Source organism: Macrotis lagotis, chromosome 6, assembly GCF_037893015.1.
Source record: "Macrotis lagotis isolate mMagLag1 chromosome 6, bilby.v1.9.chrom.fasta, whole genome shotgun sequence".
Taxonomy (NCBI): domain Eukaryota; kingdom Metazoa; phylum Chordata; class Mammalia; order Peramelemorphia; family Peramelidae; genus Macrotis; species Macrotis lagotis.
The window spans coordinates 123,035,546-123,052,255 of record NC_133663.1 but is presented as its reverse complement, the minus strand read 5'-3'; positions in this window follow the sequence as shown (position 1 = coordinate 123,052,255).

Here is a 16,710-nt window from a genome sequence, read left to right as displayed (position 1 = left end):
AACTATAAAATCATAAATATACTAGAGAATTATAATATGAATTTGTAAATTGTATGCAAATAGGTTGAAACCTGATCTATAAAGACATAAATAAAGCAACAAGACTGAAAGGTTTATATGTTGGCTTGTTTATAGAGTAGCACAAACATTTTTCTTTTTTAATTGGCAATTAATTTTCGGCAGCCATCTAGGTACTTTCATGTCAAATTACTTTCCCTATACTAAACAAGATTAGGCATCCAAGCAGCAAAGCACTTATGTGAAAAGTGAGAAACTGACTGTCAAGTAGATATTTTCCACCTATAACCAATTAAAATGTTTCTTTTTTGATGAATGGATGTTGGAATTTTGCATTTGGTATTTTTACTTTACTACACACCTGCATAGCCTCCCACTTCACAAGGGCAAAGGTAAAATAGGGATACTGAGGGTTTTGTTTTTCAGTGATTTTCCCTGGGCAGGGTGGGTGATAGATAAAGATCTTTTTAGTGTGATGTACTCTAAATTGCATGTTCACTCTGTGTGGTTGCACTCAAAGATGCCCCCATGCCCATATAAATTGTTATAAGGATTAAGAATTAAGACATTTAAAATAATGAAAATTAAGAATTATCTTCAATATGATCACTACCTGAATTTGAGATTTATAACATTTCAGGGTTTGAAGATTTTCTTTTCTTCTTTTAATTGAAAATATTTAAAAATAAGATCACTGACACATAAGGTACAAAATAATGTATTATTGATACTCTCTGAATGAATGACATAAAAAGGAAAATATTGATTTTAAGAAGATGTCTCATTTTTCTTATTTCACAGAAGACTGATGCAGGTTCATGTGGCTATCAATATTATTTGAATTAATGCATATTCCTTACTATTGATTGCTTTAACAATGATTGTCATAACTGATTTATGGGCACTTATGCCTGTTAAATTTTTAAAAGGTAAATATCATATATAATATATATTAATATATATACATATGTGTGTGTTTGCTTGAATAAACAGCACTACTGAATGTTAACATGATGCCATTTGGTATAATTTATATCATACCAAATAAATTTTTCTTACCATAATTTTAAAAATATATCTTGCATTTTTAAAATTGTAGCAAAAATATAACAAAGTTAGCATAAGATGATGCTCTTTACTTTCCTTAGAAGCAATTATAAAAATAGATGATTTTTAAAATTCATATTACATTTTAAAATACATTTTAAAATTATGTAACTCTCTTGTTACATAAAATACTTCTTATTTAAATTTTATCTGAACCATAATAGAAAAATAGTTATTAAACCTTTCCAAGAATTGGAAGATCCACATAATATAAATAAGATGAATTAGGGGCACACAGGAGTAGGGCACTAAATTAGGCAAAACCATTGATTTGAGGAATATAGAATACCCCAGGCATATAGAATACCCCTATGTTTCAATAAAATGACCCCTTTTGTAATGCCTTTAATTGAAATTGGAAGAGCTTTTGCTTGAGAATTCAAATATACCAAAAATGATAGATTAGAATTCAGGAGGACCGAAGCTCAAATTATGATCTAGTTACCCAGTGGTTTTTTGTGACTTTAGAGTATGTAGACCATCTCTTTATTTCTCAATATTCTCATATACAAAGAGAGGGATAGACTCAGTAAATTCCTTCTAACTCTAAAGTCATGATATTTTGATCAAAAGAGTACCTTGCTTTTTTAGGGGTTGGGACACTCTTTATGACTTCTACTGCAAGTCACCAATTATTCTGAGAAAAGAAGGGAGAAGAATGTCCAATTTCCAGAAGTGCAAAGGAGAGAAAATTTGTTATGAAGTAGAAGAGTTTAAAACATTTGGACTTATCTGGTTTTACTCATCTCTTATCATAGATTGCATAGAAAAGATATTCATCTGGGGAGAAAAATAATTCACCTCTCTTGATTCTCAGTTTCCAGAACTCTCTGTGTCATCCATACAAAGTTAAATTTCCTTACCAAAGGGCTAGAGAACATGTCAAATTTCAGTGAAGTTGACCAAGTTCAGCAAAGCAAGATTATGTCACCCTTGATATATAGGTAGAATTATGATGTTTTATATATAATGAAATAATTTTAATTCTTCAAACTAAGGTCCAGTATTTGTCTTATGCCAATGAAACATTGAGTTGAGGAATAAAAAAATTATACTCAATTGTCCATGTTTTTCTCTTCATGAATACTTGAAAGAGACCTAATTTCATCAATATGGACAGTCCCTTAATCAACATGAAAATCAAACCCTCCATAATTGAGCGAATTGTCTTCCAGCCTTCCAGAGTCAATGTAGCTGAAAAATGAATTGTTCTCCAATGAGTCTGAGGATGACACTTTCCAGATTCAGTTAGACTGGTCTTCAGGTGACAGTCAAACTGTCTGTCACCTGACTCACATAGTGCACCTTACCCAAAACACATTTGCTCTATTGGCACATTATTTAATAATTTAAGATTATTTCCAGCAACCAAAAATAAGCAAACAAATGAAAATGCTTCCTTTAGTTAAGATCTTAATAAATACCAATGAAAGAGGTCCAATTCTTTTGTTTAAATTTACTTTAAATATACTAGTGAAATATACTAGTGAAAAATGGTGCCAGATTGAGAGAGAGAAGTATAGAGGGTATCTCTCTGTTCCTGATTAAAGATTGTCCATTATAAACACTTTTGCAGATTTTGTTTTTAGAATTATCAATCACATATTTTATATTGAATTATATTTCCCACCTTGTTATCCAGATATTCACATATATAACATTGAGAATTAATAGTCTACAGTCAACATTCTTTCTAGAGTTTGTCCAGTGTGTCTTCTTAGTTGCTTCCATGAAAAATTTTATGAGGGTGATGACAGTCTTTTTGATTTCATATCCTTTAGGTCCTACCACTGTTTTATATGTCAAAATTGGATTAGATACTATGCATAATGCAAATAACCATGTAATTATTTTGAATTTACTATGTACTTACTATGTAATTGCATAGTAAGTACCATATAATTACAAGATGATTACATGATTATTTCTGCCTTTTACACAGACCTAAAAGCAAAAGATTTTGTTGCAATTATTATTGGTACTTATTGGTAACAGTTACATAGTAGGGACCAAAATATTTATCATGTAATCAACCAAGCAATCTATCATTACTGGTTCTTTCCAAATGAAAAAATAATTTACTAAAGTTATTGGCATTGGAGCATACAAAAGAATCATCTCATTTATTCAACATAATGCCTATTTCTTTATTAGGCTTTATTTTGAATTCCATAAATTCATGGTCTATAATTAATAATGTTCTAAGAAAACACTGATATGTGCATATGGGGTGAGATTCAAAGAGTATGAATGAGAGCAATACTGTAGAAGCCAGTTACTCATGTTAATGAGCCGAGACATTTCCAGGTGCTTTATCATGGCATTTCTACACTACTAACAAAGAAATGTTTCTATTTTTACATTAACCTCTTCTTATACATAGGTAATTATGATATTATGCTAACTAAACAACATTCAATATACAATTTTGTTAATAATTAAAATATGAACACATAAAGTTATACTAAGATTAACACAATGAAATGAATAATAAAATAAAATAGTATTTGTTATACCTTATTATATTGGTTTATTTTAAGGATTTCTAAAATACATTTATACAAAAGGTATGTCTCTTTTCAACACAGGTAATTCCCAATGTAGAAATTATTTCCAATAAGATTTTAATCTATACAGTATTTATTACTTAAAAGAGAACTCTCAAAGATTTAACAGAGGCACATAGAGGTTAAATGATTTGCCAGGAGTTATATGACTAATAAATATCAGAGATGGGATTTGACCCCATGTCTTTCTGATATTGAGCTCAGTTTCACTACCCATTTTAAAAAAAAGTATTCATTTATTTTCATCCATATGTACATGCATATTTCTAAGTTACAAAATTTCCCTCCACCCTCCCTTCCTACCTCCCTCCCCTCAGCAGCAAATAGTCAGGTTAGCATTTTATATATATATATATATATATATATATATATATATATATATATATATGTTGTTAAATATATTTACAAATTAGTAATTTTTGACATAAGGCATTAGGATTAAGGGAAAGAGATACATAAGTGATAATTTTTCTAAAGTGTTCATCAGATTTGGAAGGGATTTTTTGTGTGTTTTATTAATATTTTGTAAAAACAGTGAAAAAATTCTCATAAATTTCACTTAAAATTTGGGAAATTTGCCTTCATGAGAAAATATTAAAATAAAATATTGTTGTGGTTGTTATTGAGTTGATTTAGTTATGTCCAAATCTTTGTCACTTCTTGGAAAAAATTTTGGAGTTGTCATTTTCTTTCCCCCGTTTTATATATGAGGAAACTAAACCAAAACAGGTTAAGTGACTTGCCCAGGGTCAAAAAGGTAGTAGGTGTCTAAGGCCATATCTAAGCTCAGGTCTTCCTGACTTGAGCAAGCTGCCACAAATAAAATTTTATTATTCCTTGTGGGTTACAGGTATCATTTTGTGAACATTATGATATTTGGAAAATGTCTTTATACCATTTCAGTCAAGTTAAGAAGCTAATATGACCATTAAGATAGACAAAAATAAATTGTTCAAGATTAAGTCATGTGATGAGCCCTGGAGATTGTCAGAAAAAGTTGCAGTTTTATCACTCTGTAGGTGTGTAGTCTAAGTCACACTATTATTCTCTCTGGTTATTTTCTTTATCTTTCAAACACCTTTACCAAAAGTCAATTTTTATTCTCAAAAAATCAAATATAAAATAGAGGAGACATAATTGCAAAATATTTCTCTTTAAAATATTTAAGGTCAAATAGAACTGAAAGAAATGTCAATAATATAAGAGGAAAACACAAAAAAATTAAAAAATTAAAAACTCCCTAAAATTAAAGCAATTTGCATTAAGTAAAACTCTATTTTGACTAGAGCACATTTGGAATATTATGTTGAGTTTGGGATAGAACATTTTAGATAGGCCTTTGATTAGTTTTAGTACATTCAGAGAAGTTCCTCAAAATGGAAAGAAGAACTGTGGCCATGGTGTTAAAAGATCTTTTGAAGGAACTGAAGATAATGTAGTTAGAAAAAGAGGCTATGTGTAACATGTAATAACTGTTTAAAAGTATTCTTTTATGAAAGAATGTTCAAATTCATTCCAGTTGGTCCCCAGTGGGCAGAACTAAGAACAATGAATGGTTAGTGATCTATTTTCTACTTATAGTTTCTCCTTTCTAGACTCTGAAGATGAAGAAGTATACAGTTCTGTAGACACTTAATTTGCTAGTGTAGTGTAAATTGGCTTAGAGGACCAAGGGAGAGTAATATATTTAAATTAACTGTAGCTTTTGTTGTTTAAAATAAAGCTTACAAAAATTTCTGTTTTACCTAAATATAACTAAATTCTTTAAAAATGAAGATATAAAGACTTTTCATTTGGAAAAAGAATTTGATTTGTTTTGCTTGGCTATAAAAGTAATGACTGGGATGCTCTATGTCAACCCGGGAATATATAATCCTTCCCTAAAACCTTGAGCAAATACTTCCCTTCCAAGGTCTCAGAGTGTCTGGAAGATGTTTGTAGTCCTGCTTCCAGATGCAAGATGATATGGAGCAAAGATCAAGTTTGATACCCAAGCCCTTTGTTATTTCAAAAAAAAAAAACACAGAATAATTTTGTTGCAATTACTATTGATGTTCCTAGAAACTTGAAAGGACTTTTCAGAGACAGACTACAATAGTCCTCTCACTTTACAAATGACCGAGGCTTATGTTCACAGAAGCAAGTGACACAGGAAGAATTAGAATCCCCCCCACAAAAAAATGGACTATAACCCTATTCCAATTGGTAGTTTGTTTTTTCTTTTTTCTTTTTTAGTTTTTGCTAGGCAAATGGGGTTAAGTGGCTTGCCCAAGGCCACACAGCTGGGTAATTATTAAGTGTCTGAGGTTGAATTTGAAGTCAGGCACTCCTGACTTCAGGGCTGGTGCTCTATCCACTGTGCCACCTAGATAGCCTGATAGTTTGTCTTTTTTAATGAAAAAATATATATCAGTTTTGAACATGCAAAACCTCATATAATCAGTGAATGAATTCAAGAATTATACAAGAACTATTCAGAAGAACTTTCCCAAACTTGACTGATTTTTTTTTCTATTTTTCTTAAGTTTACTAGACCCTCTATTTCTTTTAATCATTAAAAAACAAAATTCTTAAGTACCGTCTATGAGCTTGACACCATGTTAGGGCCATGGGATGTAAAAGGAAAATTTAAATTTAAATTCTCTCTAGGAACTTTAATATCAACTGATTGTTGACACAATTAATAATCATAATTGTGAATGTGAATGGGATGAACAGAGTCATAAAAAGAAAGAGATAATGGAATGGATTCAAAAGCAGAATACAATTATATAGTATTTATAAGAAACATGCTAAAAGATCAACATAAATCAGAGTTAAATAAGTTGCTAGAGCAACTGATTTAGCTCAAAAGAAACTCAACTTGAAAAGAGAAGAGTTACAATCATAATGTCAGGTTAAACAAAAGCAAAATTTGACTTGATTTAAAAAGATAAATAGGAAATTAAAATATTCTGAAAGGTACCATAGAAAATATGTTAATATAAATAAAGAACTTACATGAAAAAATATTTTAAAAACTAAAAGTAAAAATTAAATGATTAATAAGAAATAGTAAAAATACAATAATGGGAGGTTCTAAAGTATTTCTTTCAGATCTAGATAAATCCAATCAATGACAAAGAAGAAAAACACTAAGGAACTGGATAGATTTTTAGAAAATTTATGTATAAAAGAATCAAGGCAATCATTGTATGTATTTATGTCCTTTTGTCCAGTGATTAATTACAATTTTTGTCAGAAAGCACAATAACAATCAAGCAAAGAGACCAAAAATAAAAGGACATGAAAATAAATATATTTCCTTTTTTTTTTTTTTTGCAAGGCAATGGGGTTAAGTGGCTTGCCCAAGGCCACATGGCTAGGTAATTATTAAGTGTCTGAGGCCGGATTTGAGCTCAGGTACTCCTGACTCCAAGGCCAGTGCTCTATCCACTGCACCACCTATCCACCCAATATATTTCCTTTTTAAAATGTGTGTTACCAAGACTCAGATTTTAAAAATTATTTGGTACATTTTTTATTTAACTTTTTTTATGTTAAGCAGAAGTATTTTCTTACTGAAAAATATGAGATTCCAATTTAAAAAAGGAAGCAACAATCTTTTTTCTAAAATTTTATTTATGATAATAGGGTTAAGTGACATGCCCAAGGTCATACAGTTATGCAATTACTAAGTGTCTGAGGTCACATTTGAACTCAGGTCCTCCTGACTCTAGGGTTGTTGGTGCACCACTGCACCACCTAGATGCAAACAAAAATATTAACCCACAAAAAAGAACATTACAAACTTTGATAGGAGTTCACTTTGCTGATATAATTAAAAATTGAAAGTGGTAGACAATAAAAGGAAATGTAATTTCAAAAATAAATCAGTTTGTTTAAAACAAACAAAAACTGATTAACTATTGAACTTCTTAGTGCTCTTTTGAAAGCAATTGTGCCCATGGATTTTGGCTTTAGTGAATTGTTCATAAATATTTCAAAATCAAATTTCTTATAATTATGTAGGGTTGATCAAAGTGTAGGAGGTGTGTTGCCAACCACTCATACATAATAAGCTATATTGTGCATAAATGAAAAATGATTTTGATTTCTTTGCTTATTTTTTCTGTATAAAATCATTTTCCTATCAAGTTTGAGATGAACTTGGGAATTTTTAACATTAAAATCAGATTGAATATTGTTAAGATTTAGCTCTCAACAGATAAAGTTTAAAATTTAGACTTTTCTTAGCCTATAGAAATATTTCTTGATTTTTAGTCTTTGATTGGGTATGGTGATTAATAACTTTGGCTCTGACTAAAGATCAGTCTTCATGTCCATAAAAAGGAGAAGCTTTCTATTCACTATAACTTAGAAAATAGGAAATGAGATTGTCAACCACTAGCTTTGAAAAAATGAACCTCAGACATTGTTAGGAGAGAAAAGCTCAATAATTAAACAATCAGTGCACATTTATACATATGTACATACATTTATATCCCTATATGTTTACATCTAAAATTTGAAAGTTCAATGCAGCAAGGTCTAGAAGTAACCATAGGACTTCAGGAGGGAATAGGTTCAAAGGGATCATTCTAATATCATCACTGGAGAACATACACTAACCTAAATTCTAAAGGTATGAATTGCTTCACTAATCATGTACATCTTTTTAAATTTAATTTTTATTTAAGGCAATGGGATTAAGTGACTTGCCAAGGTCACACAGCTAGGCAATTTTTAACTGCCTGAGGCACGATTTGAAATCAGGTCCTCCTTACTCAGGGTTGGTGCTCTATCCACTGCACCACCTAGCTGCCCCTCCAACCATGTACATTGATAGCACATTTTAATGCATATCTCAGTACATTTTCCTGGAAACAAGTGCTCTTTAATCAATCAATCCATTCAAAGATATTTATTATGCGACTATGAGATAGGAACTGTGTTAAATGCTGAAGATACAAAAATTGAAGGAAAAAAAAGAAAAATGGTTTCTGCCCTAAGGAGCTTGTAATACAATGAAGGAAGATAACACATAAAAATAAGTTAAAAGCTAGGGGCAAAAGGTAGAGGACCCATAAGTAAATATACCTAATGTGAAGGTATGGTTAAGAAGTCAAAGAAGTCCTAAAGTGGTACAACTAGGTGAGAAATGATATGTTTTAAACTGCACTCTCATCTTAAAATTGAGTTTTATCATTCATGGCTTCACCTTTCAGTCAGAAGGATCAAACATGATGATGAGATGGAGTCACCTAAGACTGATAGATCTTGCAAGATGATGAGATTTTTTTCCTTCAGTAATGAACTTTCAGAGGCATGGTGGAACAGTTAGAGCAGTTCCAAAAAAGAGTAGGCAGAGAAGAAATGAGGTGTGCTTTCTATGAGGATACACCAATCTTGTTCTTTGACTATATGTTTTTCCTTCTTGTATGTCTTTTTTTTTATTTTTCTCCTTGTAGGTCTTCTAATAGAAGCCAAAAAATCACTACATTGGTATATTTTAATGGAAATTCCTATTGTATATGATTTGACTGCTGAGGTCCCTTACTATTATGAAAATCTGTGATTTTGTGAATCCTTTTAATGTTTTTCTGATTCAAGAAAGTAGTAGCCTTTATGTTATTTAACTACAAATTTTTATCTTTTAATATCAACAAAGCATTAAATTTCAAACTGTTAAATTCCAAGGGATAGATACCAATATCTAATATATGTGAAGTTTTTCATCAGACTTCTGAAGCTTTTTTCTACTCTGAATAGCTTAATGGAAAGCAAGTACCTGAGTTCCAATTATAAGCAACTCTGCTTTTGTGTTGTTGCCAAAATCACCACTATATTATCCTATTAAAACAATTTATTGAGGAAAATAATACAGTGCTCTATGTGAGAATGAAGGAAAAAATAGTTCCAGATGAGTACTAGTACTCTGGACAACTTCTTACTTCCCAGAAAGATCTTGTTAAAAGCTCCCCAGACAAAGACGTGCTCTCACTAACTGTGGATCATCTATGAAATAATTCTGCTTATCCTCTTCAACTTCTGGAATTATTTTCTCTCAAAAAATCCCCAAACAACAATTCATCTATTTTAGGTGACAAATTCTATGTGTTATTTTAAGACTGAGCACTAAAGATCTTAAAACTGCTCTGGTAAGAAGAATAGCAGCTTGAATACCAGTAGAAGGGATAAGAACCAACAATCCACAGCTGGAAGTTGCAATCATTGTTGTCCTTGTCTGTGCTATCCTGCAACTGAGAATTTTTGAGTATTTATTATGACAGGGTTTCTTAATATGTATGTGTGTTATTACACACTTTTGGTGGACTGGAAAAGTCTGCAGTAGCCTCCTCAAAATAATATTTTATATGTATTAAATAAAATACTTAAGATTAAAAAGGAAATATTATTTTCCCCATTCATGTTGTTTGTGTTCATCATTCATTTTCAGAGAGGATCAGACTCATTATAGGATGATCTCTTGCCTTGTGTATGAATTGGGTTTAATTGCACATGTGCACAGTCTTCAACCAATCTCACTCTCAGTCCCTGAAGTACAGTGGCAAAACATAAGTCAGGGTGACTGGCAATGACCAGTGGGGTGAAATTATTGACTTTGCTATATCTTTGATGTCTGACCATTCTAAGTTCTCTACATTGCCTCCAACCACTATCTTTATGGTCCCTGGAATAAATTATACTCATCTAAGAATTCCATGGGAGATCTTATGTTTGGGGTAGGCATCCTCCTGACTCACTATAATTATGAGACCTATTGGTTATGCAACCATGGACAATCTCTTTGAAATCTATGCATAGATTTCCAAATGACTTTTTTATGCTCTCAATAGTATTTTTTTTTACAATTTCATGGAAAAATAGTTTTCAACATTCACTTTTCTAAGATTTTGAGTTCCAAATTTTTCTCTCTCCCTCCATTCCCTCCCCCTTCCCATTAAACAATCTGATATAGGGGACAGCTAGGTGGCACAGTGGATAGAGCACTGGCCCTGGAGTCAGGAGGACCTGAGTTCAAATCTAGCCTCACACACTTAATAATTACCTAGCTGTGTGGCCTTGGGCAAGCCACTTAACCCCATTGCCTTGCAAAAACCTTAAAAAAGCAATCTGATATAGTTTTATATATGTACAATCATATTAATCATATTTCTAAATTAGTCATGTTGTGAAAGACAAATCAGAGCAAAAGGAAAAAATAACATAAAAAAAAACAAAACAATGTGCTTAGATCTGTTTTCAAATGCTAATTCTTTCTTTGGAGTTTGGATCATTGTATTGCTAAAGAGAGCTGTCTTATATGATCCATCCCAGAACCAGAGCTGATGGTATCTGAACACAAGCTAAAGTACATTTTTTTCCTCTTTTTTTTTCACTTCATTTTTCTTAAGGTTTCTTTACTTTTGTGGTGGTGGTGGTGGTGGGGAGAGGGGATTACCATATTTCCACATGTATGAGACTCTTCCCTTTTTCAAAAAATTTGGGGTCTGAAAACTGGGAGCATCTTATATAGTGGTTGTAGATTTTTTACTTGCATTTCCCACTTTTTCATGCTTGCCTTTGCAGTCATTGTTTTGCATTTGTTACTAGTATGTTAGGTTACATTTTGCTACACTGCCCAGAAGTGGCTCTGAAAAGATTTTCACACAGAACTGAATTCAAGTTAAAAGTGATCCAGCTTGTAACAGTGAATGGAAATTTTGCTTCTGAATGTCCTCCAACTGAGAAAACAATTTGAGAGTGGCTACAGGAAGAAGAAACCTGACAAAACACAGAGGCAGAAGGCCAAGAGAAGCAAATCAGCAGAGGGGATCGAAGGGATGGATTGAGGAGCAAAGGGCCAGTGGAATTCCTGTGCCCATAAAGATGGTTCAGCATGAAGCAAGAAGAATTGCTGGTTAAAAAGAAGTGATTGATTTTAAAGGAGGACACAATGGGTGCTTCAGGTTCATGAAACGGAATGGAGCAAGCATGAGTCCACACCAGACATCTCTAGGGAATGTTTGTGGTCAACCCTAGACCAGAGCACAGACAGGAGAGCAGTCAGAACTTCTTCTAATACAATGATTCATCATCAAACACAGATGAGGACAAGCTCATGGATGGAAGTTTTGACAATGATGAGGAGTTGTATGAATTTTATTATGAATAAAACGAGTTCAATAAATTTATACTTGAGTTCAATAACTTTATATAATTCATTTTTTTCAAATTTTGGGCCTCAAAATTAAGATGCAATTTAGACATGGAAGCATCTTATACATGGGGAAATATGGCATATTTACTTATACAACAAGGCTATTGTAGTAATGCGAAAATAAATAAATTTTAAAAAATAGGAACATGAGAAGAGAATTCTATTGAAATTTAAAAAAGGGAAGAGTATATTTTATCATTTTGCAAAGTTGCTGTTACTGTGTACACATAGTCACCTGGTTATGCTTATTTCATTCAGAATTAGTTTATATAAGACTTTCCAGGTTTTTTCCTGAGATCTGCCTGCTCATCATTTCTTATAGCACAATAGTATTGCATTACATTGTACCATAATTTGTTCAGCCATTCTCAATTTTTGGGACATCCTTTCAATTTCCAATTCTTTGGAAAAAGAATTGCTATAAATATTTTTATACAAGTGGATTCTTTTCCTTCTTTTATGATCTTGTTTAGATCTACAAATGCTAAACACTCTTGTTACCTCTATTTCTTGGTCTCTCTCTCTCTCTCTGTATCTGTGTCTCTCTATCTTCATCTCCCACATAGACACACACACACACACAAACACAAACACAAACATAAACACAAACACAAACACAAACGCAAACACAGACAGGATATTGGTATTAGGAGTTCCTATTGATGAGCTTCCATTACTAATTTTATTTTTTGCTGATTTTCTTAAACTCGTCTGACATCATCAGCCTTTCATCTGATGCAAATTATCTCCATTCTACAACTGATAGCCTTGGGGAATTGTCTGTGATGCTTAACTGGCCACAGCTAGTTTGTGTTAGAGGCTAGATTTGAACTAGGCTCTTCCTGAATTTGTGGCATCAGTTCTTTCACCACTGACTCTCCCCATCCTATATTATCTGTGAATAAATCATCAGGTGCTTCCTGTGTACCTTTTACCAGGGTAAAAATCAAGTGTAAAATGATAACAGGAAATTGATTACATGATTAAGATGGTGTTTGGGTTATTTTTCAGTCTTTCAGTAGAGAACCTCTACAGCTAAAACTTCAAAAGCTAATAAAAGACAAAGACTTATATACTCATTTTCTGAGGATCAGGGGAGGAAAACTAGCCCTGCCAAGTCTAACTGCCTCATTTATCCAAAGAGCTAGAATAGACAGCTCAGAAACCTTTAGGGACTCAGTCCAAAGACACCAGAATTGGCACCAAAAGCATCACTTAAACATTGTTTGGAGCAGCAGAAGGAAGGGAAGGGAAACACTTGAATTATGCCACTAGTGTTTTAAGGTTCCAATTTTATTAGAATCTTTACAGATCCATCAAGGGTCACCACAACCTCAGTCACAAAGTCCACAGGGATGAGGATGATGGGAAGTCTAAGGCTGGCCTATGGGAACTAATATATATATATATATATATATATATATATATATATATATATATATATATACATATATGTATGTATATAATATCATGTGTAAAATAATAATAATAATAATAATAATAATAAAAAACAATGAAAGAATCAGATGAAGCACTAGGGGATAGTAAATCTAAGGTTTGTTCCTCTGCCAAAAGATGCAGTTTCCCTCCCAAATCTGTTGTTTGTATTATTGCCAAAGTCACCACTATAATGTCCATTAAAATAACATCTTCAGGAAAATAGCACATTGTCAGTACTATTAGTGAGCATGAAAAAAAATTAGAGGAGAATGCAACTCATGATAACTTCTCACTGGCTCTACTGGAGCAACTATGGAAAATCAGCAATTGTAAAAAAAATGATAGGGACAGAAGTATGAATCTTTAACAACTAAAACTGTCAAGTTGAAGACTGCAGGTCAAATAATACACAATGATTAAATTGATAGGAGGGGGACTCTAGGTTTTATGTCAGTTCAAAGTTATAAATATGTGGAGAGAAAGATCTTCTGATACCATATAGGGAGAAGGCATCCTACATGAAGGACTAAGCTCTACTGTAGACTGATATGATTAAATTTCACTTTCTACATCGATGGCAAGCAGCACATGAGTGGAGATAACTTTCCTCTAAAAGACCAAGGTCATTTGCTCTTATGCCCTTTTACATAGTTGTATTGTGACTTTTTAACATAACAGAAATAGTCTCCATAATAAAACATTCATCAGGATACTTTTAAAGTTAACATTTCTACATTAGGAAACATTGACAAATGAATATCTTGAAATTCTGAAAAGAAAAGAAGCACTTTGAATAATAAAATGTTAGATAGAGCTAGGAGGAAGCTTAGCAGTCATTTATTTCAAGTGCTGAATCTGGTGCCATTTTCCTGGACCATTCTGTCAATTGGAGAAAAAGGAGAAACTCATCATCAATTATTGCTCAAGAAAAGAGTAACCTGAAATGCCCTGTATTCATAATTGCAGTGACAAGAGTCTTCTGCATAACTAGATACAGTGGATATTTTCCACACTATAGTTTATACTTATGCTATTTTGTGTTATTAGTTATTGTAAGTGAGTGTATTTGTTGAAAGTCATATTTTTATCAATCAATTGAAAAAACATTTTAAGTGTTACCAAAATGTTTGCATTGTTGGGAGCTTACTTGATCAAGAAATTGCTTAGCACCAAAAAAGATGAGTATAAAAGTCAGTAGAAACATCAAAAATCAGGAGCTTTTTTTTCTAGGTGTTATTGCTTGCTGTATCTCCCTAGAAAAATACATTTTTTTTGAGTTTCAATCTTCAACTTGGGAAGCTGGAATTTCTTTCCATTAGAGTTATAGTAATAACTTTGTAATTAGTGAATTCATTGTCACACTGCATAATCAGCTCATTGAACACATACATTATATTAAAAAAACTTGATAGTAACATAGATGTCCCATTAAAGTCTTGATTAACTTTATAACAATAATGCAATATCATTATACTTTCATAAATTAGCAGACAAATTGGAAATATATCAAACAACAGTCTTGTATCTTAACAAAAGTGAAGAATGTTTAATTTAAAATAATACAAAGCTAGTGACATTAATTTCTTATGGAGGGATTTAGCAACTTGATTGAAAATGTGAGGCAAAAATTATAATATCTCAGCAGTTTTCTGTTAAATGTTTCAAGGAACACCATACGGCCCCTAGGCATTGCGTGACATACAGTAGTATCAAAAGCAATTGATGTGTGTAATGACAACTGAGATTATCCATTGCAGATGAGCTGACCTACCCAGATTCAATCCTGCTGCTCTTGTTTGGTCAGCAGGTACCTTTCACCATCTGCTTCTCTTGTATCAGCTGCATCTTTTTTTTCCTGTTTTACACTGGGCACCTGAATGGATAAGCATGTTTGATATGATATATACCCTTCAGGCCAGAGAATGTTTCAGTTTTCTCAACAAGATTTTCACAGCAATAATTGTAGTATTTTAGAAAAAAAATCTGAAAAGAATTTTCATAGCAAAGCAGATGCCTAAATTTTAATATGAACCCCATATATGTACCATATAGTACTTATGTATATGTACAGAAATTAGCACCTAATACCTAATAGAGAATAGGAATTTAATAAATATTTATTGACTATCCAAGTAATGGAGATGAATGCTGCTTACAAGGTTTTATAATATTTTTTTTGATGAAAAAAGTAGCTCTGCCAGCTAAAATACTACATATGTTATTGACTGTCCTCATGGCCCAATAAATGCTTTTAATTAAAATCAAATAGCATTTAAGTGGAAATCTATGCACAATCCTAGCATATTCTTTCATAATATTTGTTCCAAACTTCAGTTTCACAATTATGAAGCTCCACATTTTATTACTTTGTTTCAAATAATACACCTTAAAATATAATAGATTCCCCTGAAAAGTTATATTCTAATGCATTTTTGTGGCATGGTTATTATGGCTCTCAAAGGTAATTTTTGTGGAAAGTAACCTCTGATAGAGCCTACCATTCTGGAAAGGTAGTGAATATAGTCTTAGCAAAATTCTACATTCTACTACTTTGTGAGAGTCCATATAATGTTCACAGGCCCCACCATTTTAATGGAGATTATAAGTGGTTTTAGAAATCTAAACTTATAGTATTTAGCTTTCCTTGGTTCTGTTTTAAATGAAATATATCATGTCATTTTATTTCCTTTGTTATGTTTTAAATAAAATATATTAGGTCTAAGAAGTTTCATCAACACATGAAATATATATGATATATGTAATATATATGTATATGTATATGCATTTGTATGAGTGTAAATGTCTTTGTATGACTTATTTCCAGCAGCAATGATGGTAACAAAATAGTGAGAAAATAACAGATGCTGTTGCTAATATATTACACGAGGAAGTAAAAATGAAATGCAAAAAAGTAAAGATGATCAGAGTTGTTGAACCAGATCAAGTACATACAAAATAAAACAAAAATCTAAGAAAGAGGGAAGGATATCTAATGTTTGGGAAAATTCATGAACCTTTTTTTCTTAAAAACTGAAAAAGATATCAATAATTTTTAATTATCTGCCTACTTTATAATCTCTATAAAATCTTATAGAGATAGATGAAAACCAAGAAACTGTAAGCTTTGTGAATATACAGTACTTCTGAAAATCTAGTCTGCCAAAAGTTGAGAAATAGTCTGAATTGTCTATTAACATAAAGCTTAAATTTGTTCAAATAAATATTTACATGAATTATCCAACCTTTATTTCCAAATTAACTTTTAAAATACTTTTTAAAAATATATGTGTTGAAATATCTAGAATTTTAAATTAAAATAATAGGAAACCCAGATGATTTTTAAGTGATCTAAGTAAAATGAAGAGAAAAGAAGTA